We start from the raw sequence: 6624 nt of genomic DNA, 5'->3' as shown, positions 1-6624 counted from the left end.
ATGGTGTGAAAGTTAGCTCTTTTGGAGGAGGTTTTTGGGTCAGTCCCAGCTTAAATCCTCAGAGTCCTATGTAGAAACTGCATGGTGTCTTTAGAAATAGGGACTTAACATCAACTTCTGGGAGGCAATCCGCAGAAAATATCAGGGCCATTTCTGTTTTGGGAGTCTCATGGACTTCCTGACTGACAGCTTCAGAGTGGTTTTTATAACACTTGGATCGGGGTTTTGAGAGAAAGTTTATGACTCGTGGGGGGAGTATTTCTATACTGTTTTGTCTGCTGTAGCACTGTACATGCTAGGAGTTTAATGCTTTCAGATGTACTTATGTTTTCCATAATTTTTCTTTTTCTATTTGAGGAACTTTGTAGTTCTGTACAAATTTCAGAGTGATTTTTTTTGTATCTGTCAATATGTCATGGTATTTTGATACGAATTATATTTCATTTGATGTTGCTTTGGGTCTTATGAATATTTTAGGAATATCAAGCCTTGAAATCCACAAACATGGGATTCTTTCCAGTTATTCGTGTCTCCGTTCCCACTTCACGGCAGTGAGTCATATCTGTCCGTGTTTAAGATGTTTTGCCTATGTTTGTTCACATGTATTTTGTTCATTTTTGGGAGGTGGGTGGGCATTTTATTCTCTTCCATGTGTGGTGCATAGGATTGTCCTCTCATTTTTTTAAACCATTATTCATTGTAAACACATAAAGCACAACTGGTTTTTAAAAGTACTTAGTGTGTGTGCTGAATATTTACTGATCTTTAAAATTAGTTTTAGAGGTATTCCTTGTTGTGTGAAATTTTTAGGTTTATTCAAGACATATGTGAACAGAGATCATCTGGCTTCTTTCTTTCCAATTTAGGGGTCCATTTTCCCCTTTTCTTTTTCTATTTTTTTCGTTCTAGATTTCTCTGTGTAGCTCTGGTTGTCCTCAAACTCAATCTGTAGACCAGACACACTGGCCTTGAACTCAGAGATCCTCCTGCCTCTGCCTCGTGAGTGCTGGGATCAAAGGTGTGTGCCACCACCCTTGTGACATGTTTTCTGTAATTAGGATTTCCAGTGTTATTTTTGGATAGAAGTGGCAGGAGTGGGCACATTTCCTGATCATAGAGGGAAAACTTTCAGTCTTTTATGATTGAATATATATTTATATATCTATATCTATATCTCTTTATATGTTGTAACCTTTTCTTAAATGGCTTTTGTTTTATTGATTTAATTTCCTTCTACTCCTTTAAATTTTCATTTTTTAAAATTTCACATATGGAACACTGTATTTACTTAATTTCTCTCTTTCCTTTCCCTACTGGACTCCTCCCAATGTCCTTCCTCACTCCTCAAATTCATGGATTCTTCTATAGTTACCATTGTTACATATGCATACATAGGCATAAACATAAACATAAATTTATGTTACATGGACAACATACTGAGTACAGTTAGAGTTGCTTGTTCATTTGCTAAATACGATCTCCTGGGATTAGCTAACCTGTCAGGGCCTTTACCTGTAGCAAACCGACTTCCCCTGTCTCAGCAGTCATTGGTTCCCTGTAGGGGTGGGACCTTGTGAAATTCTCCCCATCTATGTTGGCATGTTAACTGGTGTTGTAATTGTGTAGGTCTTGTTGAAAGAACCATATTGTTGAGATTTCATGGGTGCAGCTTTCCTATCTGGAAGGAGGAAAGGGAATGGGGAAATGATGTAATTATATTAAAATCTCAAAGAAGAAAAGAAATAATTAAAAGAATAGAAGACATCATCTAGCAGGAGGCATTCTGGTCCTCTGATTCTTATGATCTTGTTTCTTCCTCCTCTAGGATGTTCTCCTAGCTTTAGGCCAAGGGGTTGGATTACACATGTGCCAATTGGCACAGGACACCCATGGCCCCCTGTTCCCTGCATTTTCACTAGTGGTACATCTCTGTAACAGTCTCGCCCCTCAGCAATAAGCTTCCTTTCCTTCATTCTACTTTTAGTTTAGTTTGCTGAATGTTATTACGGAATCATGTTGAGTATTTTTTCTACATTCTTACAGGTAACTAGGTGATTGATCTTCCATTCTGTTAAAATGATGTGCTTGCTAGGGTTTTTTGTTTTTGTTTTGTTTGCTTTTGTTTTGGTCACCTTGACCCAAGTCAGAATCATCTGGGAGGAATGGACCTTGATTGAGAAAATGCTTGCATCAGATTGTCCTGTGGGCATGTATGTGAGACGTTTTCTTGATTAATGATTGATGTAGGAGGCCCTGGCTCACCTTGTCAATGCTGGGCATGTGTCTTGGGTTGTATAGCAAAGCAGGCTGTGCAAGCTACAGAGAGCAATCCAGTAAGTAGTGTCGCTCTGTAGCCTCTGCTTCAGCTCCTGCCTCCAGGTTACCGTCTTGAGTTCTTGCTCTGATTTCCCTGGATACTGGACTATAAGCTGTAACATGAAATAAACCCTTTCCTTCCCAGACTGCTTTGGTCATGGCATTTTATGACAGCAATATACAGCAAACTAAGATACATGGGATGCTAAATTAATGCCAGATTGATTATTTGTATGTTGAACAAACTGCATCTCAAGGATTATTCCTTGATGATGTCATTTGTTTTTAACCTACTGCTGAATTTAGGTTGCTACTGTGCCAGCAAGTCAAGCTAGAGTTATCTGAAAGGAAAGTATCTCAATTGATAAAAATAACTCCAAAAGGCCTAGTTCTAAGGCATTTTTTAAATTAGTGGTTGATGGGGGAGGGCCCAGACTATTTTGGGTGGTGCAGTCCCTGGGCTGGTGGTCTTGGGTTCTATAAGGAAGCAGGCTGAGCAAGTTAGGAGGAGCAATTCTTTAAGCAGCACCCCTCCGTGGCCTCTGGATCAGCTCTAGCCTCCAGGTTCCTGCCCTGCTTGAGTTTCTGTTCTGATTCCCTTCAGTGATAAGCAGTGATATAGAGGTTGCTTTGGTCATGGTGTTTAGCATACCAATAGAAACCTGAACTGAGACACTAGTGTTTTGTGGAAAAATTTTGTTATCTATAGTCATCAGAGATTTTAAATTATAGCTGCATTTTTCTTTTCATTTTTTCTCTTCTCTTCTCTTTCTTTTCTTTTTCTTTTTTTTTAAAGCTTGGTATCAAAATATTGATGACCTTGTTAAAAGAACTTGGAGTATTCACAGTTTCTGAATATTTGGAAAGAAGTTGAAAATGATTAGTATTGATTCATAAAAAAAAAAAAAACCTGATAGGATTTGTGTGAGAAATGACACTGGAGTGTGGCTTGACTCCAATTGTATTTCTTTGTAAATATACCCGGTGGTGGGATTCCTGGATCATGTAATCACAGTAGAGTTTTTTACACAGTCTCCTATAACGGTTCTGCTGGAAGTGCACACCCATCAACAGCACGCAGAGGGCCTTTTATTTTATTAATCTCACTGTTTTTGTTTCATAATTTGGTTCAAAGTCATCTGACAGGAGGGAGGTGGGATATCATTGTAATTTTAATTTGCATTTTTTGATTTATGATGTTGTACATTTTCTGATGTATTTGCTGCCATATATTTGCTGCCGTTTGTGAAATGTCTCTTCGGGTCATTTGCCCACTTAAAATCAAGTTATTAGTTTTCTTGCTATTGAGTTGAGATATTTATGTATTTTAGATATAAAACTGCTTAAAGCTTATTTTGTGGTTATTATGACTTATCATGTGTATGTGTGCATGCAGACATCTGTGTAGAGGACAACTTTTGGGAGTCAGTTCTCTCCTGCCACTTTGTAGAATCTGGAGGTTGAAGCCAGATAATCTGTCCTGTGCATACATGCTTGTAACCACTGAGCCACCTTGCTCACCCTTAAACTCTTACTAGCTCTGTAATTTATCACTTCTTTGCCCACTTGGTAGGCTATATCTTTAGTTCCTTGATTGCTTTCTTGTCTTGCAGAATATTTTTAGTTCGATGTAGTTCTGCTTGTCTTCAATGCATTTGCTGTAATAGCTTAGAGTCCATATGTAAATCATTTATTATACAAGATTGCCATGATTTATCCTCATGCTTTCTTCTAGTAATCTCATAGTTTCAGGTCCTTATTGGATTATTTAATTAGTTTGGTCCGACTTTGTGCATGGTGTGATAGTGGTTCAGTCTCACTTATTTCTGTACATTGATACCCATGTGTTGTTTGGCTTGAGAATGTTCAATTATTCTTCAGCTTCCTTCACCTTTTCCTATTATTTCTCTTTTCACCCCTCTAACCGAGAAATCTCAAGTGAAGTGTTTTTTGAGTTCATTGATGCTTCTGCTGATCTCTTGCTTGATTGTCTGCTGGTGAACTTTCTAGCGAATTTTTAATTCAAGGGTTCTGCTGAACTAGAGAGGGAAGGATGGGAGCAGAGTAAGTTAAAATTCTACAAAATTTATTCTCGACTAACTCTCTCTCTCTCTCTCTCTCTCTCTCTCTCTCTCTCTCTGTTAGGTCCATTTGAGTCATATAGTCTGTTAGTTCCATTATTCCTCATTCCTCTGCTTAATTTCTGTCTGGGTGACCTGTCCATTAGTGAGAGTGGGTTGTTAAAGTCTCCCATTATGAATATTTGGGGTTCAACGTATGATTTAAGCTTAATAAATGTTTCTTTTACAAGTGTGGGTACCCTGCATTTGTGGAATAAATGCTTAGTATTGAGATGTCATCTTGGTAGATTTGTTTCATGAGAATGTTATGTCTGTTCTTCCTCATCTCTTTTGAAGTTTATTTGGTTAGACATTAGAATGGTTATATCAGCTTGCTTCCTGCTCATTGCTTAGACAATCAACCCTTTACTCTGAGATAAAATCTATTCTTGATTTTGAGGTATGTTTCTTTACTGCAGTAGAATGATGGATCCTAGTTTTACATCTGTTGTATTAGTTTGCGTATTTTTATTGGAGAATTGATTCCATTGGTGTGTGTGTGTGTGTGTGTGTGTGTGTGTGTGTGTGTGTGTGTGTGTGTGTTCCCTCTTTGGGGCTTTCCTTGTGTGAAATTATTTATTGCCTATGTTTTTAAGGGTACAATTAAACTTCACAGTTGTAGGTTTCCTTCTAGTATCTTCTTCAGGGCTGAATTTGTTGATAGATATTGTTTAAATTTGGTTTTGTCATGGAATATCTTGTTTTCTCTGTCTACTGCAATTGAAAGTTTTGCTGGGTATAGTAGTTTGGGCTAGTATCTCTGGTTTTTTTAGAGATTTCAAGATCTTCCCAGGCCCCTTTGGCTTTTAGACTCTCTATTGAGGAGTAGATGTAAATCTAACAGGTCTACCTTTGTATGTAACTTGGCCTTTTTCCTTCATACTGTTTTAATATTCTTTCTTTGTTCTGTACATTTAGTGTTTTGTTTATTATGTAGTAGGAGGCCTTGCATTTTTGGTTTAATCTCTCTATGAAATTATTGTACATTTATAGGCCCTTTCTTTTAGGTTAATGAAGTTTTCTTCTATGATTTTTGGTGATATTTTGTGAGACTTTGAGCTGGGGATCTTCTCCTTCTAGTCATATTATTATTAGGTTTGATATTTTTATAGTGTTCCAGATTTCCTGGACATTTTATGTTAGGAACTCTTTCGATTTAACAGATTCTTCGAATAATGTACCAGTTTCTTCTACAGTATCTTCTATGCCTGAGATCCTTTCTTCCATCTCTTGAATTCTGTTGGTGATGCTTGGGTTTGTAGTTCCTGTCCTCTCACCTGCATTTTCCATCTTCACGATTCCTTCAGTTTGTCTTGTCTTTTCTTTTTATTCTTTAATCCTCCTGTAAGATGTCTCCTCACTTGAATAGCTATTCCTACACATTATTTTAATTCACTTTTTAATTTTATGAGGCTCCATTTTCCACTATTGGCTTTATTTCCTGATTTAAATCCTACTCAGAAATTCTTTTCCCATGCTGTATCCTGAAATAATATGAATTACTACTTAAAGATCCATTTCTTAATATGATCACATTCTAACAGGTTGGAGGTTAAAGCTTCATCATCTGAACTTTTAGGAGACACGATTTAGTCATATACCTAGACATCCCTAACAAAGGGCTTGTGTATAGCATGTATTAGACATTCTTTACAACTTTTAGGAAAAAGAAAACTTAACAGAAGAACACAAGAAAGACTTCAATACAGTGATTTTTCTCTTTACAAAAGAGAAATCTTGAACATTAAGGAGCAGTTGGCATTACTATTTATCAATGTAATAAAAATTTAAATTACAACAGGAAATCCTATACACCCCATATAATGGTTATAGATGACACTGCCACGACCTGACACACATGCTGATGAATGGGAAACTTCATGCTCTGCTGGCAGGAGAGTGGATGAATAACGTCATTTTGATACAACAGCAGGTTGAATCCCAGAAATATAAAATTCACTGAAGGAAGGAAATTGTTCTTCATGAGTCCATTTGTTTCAAATTCAAAAACTAGAAGATGATGATAGGAATAAAATAATGAAGTAACTTTGGAAAAATGGAAATGCACTTTTATCAAATCACAAGGGCAGGAACAGGGGTGTAGGGTGGTGACAATATTCTATTGCTTGGGCTTGCTGATGCCTTACCTTATGAAAATTTGCTGCATAAAACTCCGTATTTAATAAAG

This window comes from Rattus rattus, chromosome 8, assembly GCF_011064425.1.
Source record: "Rattus rattus isolate New Zealand chromosome 8, Rrattus_CSIRO_v1, whole genome shotgun sequence".
Taxonomy (NCBI): Eukaryota; Metazoa; Chordata; class Mammalia; order Rodentia; family Muridae; genus Rattus; species Rattus rattus.
Note: the sequence above shows the minus strand (reverse complement) of the source record.